This window comes from Gavialis gangeticus, unplaced genomic scaffold (assembly GCF_001723915.1).
Source record: "Gavialis gangeticus isolate Ggan-Ray unplaced genomic scaffold, GavGan_comp1, whole genome shotgun sequence".
Taxonomy (NCBI): Eukaryota; Metazoa; Chordata; order Crocodylia; family Gavialidae; genus Gavialis; species Gavialis gangeticus.
The window spans coordinates 20,321,734-20,322,359 of record NW_017729006.1 but is presented as its reverse complement, the minus strand read 5'-3'; the positions used below and the strand labels follow the sequence as shown (position 1 = coordinate 20,322,359).

General features: G+C 35.0%; 1 protein-coding gene across 2 annotated transcripts in view; it reads left to right on the top strand.

The window, feature by feature from the left end:
- SLC25A38 (solute carrier family 25 member 38) overlaps positions 1-626 on the top strand; it is a 12,759-nt gene that overhangs the window by 9,162 nt on the left and 2,971 nt on the right. The gene's annotated exons all lie outside the window — the stretch shown is intronic.

The window sequence follows — 626 nt, the reverse complement described above, 5'->3', positions numbered from 1 at the left end:
CCCCCCCAATGATAAACCCAAAATCAAATGCCAAAATTTTTAGGTATTTAGAATTTATTTTATTATAGTGATTGAAACACTGGCAGGCTTCCAAATTAATTTAATTTAAAATTGTAAATATATCAATAAAACATTGTTCAACTGATACCTATATACTATAGTGGCATTTCATCTTAATCATGGAAAAACGTGGATTTTGGGGGGGAGGGGAGTGTGTAAATACTCTGATTAACCACTTTTAAACACAGAAAACCATTATCCCTGATTATCAGGTGTATAATCTAACCCTGCTATGATACCGCTATAGCTTCTAAAGTGATTACTCTGCTTTACACTATGGGACATTGAATCTTCAGTTTTCAGTCACTAATTTACATTCAGCCAAGTGTGATGCCTGCTCCAAAAGGGTAGACAGCTTTAATCCAGTTTATGTTAAATAGTAACTCTATGGGCTGTCATCAGGAGCAGACAGGATCTTATTGGTACTGTCTCTCTTGGACACTTTTACCCTTGGGCTCTTAATAACAGACTATACGTACTTAGATGATTTTACCTTAACTGTGAACAAATAACCTTGTATGAACTAATTGTTTCATAGTTTCATAGTTTCTAGGGTTGGAAGGGAC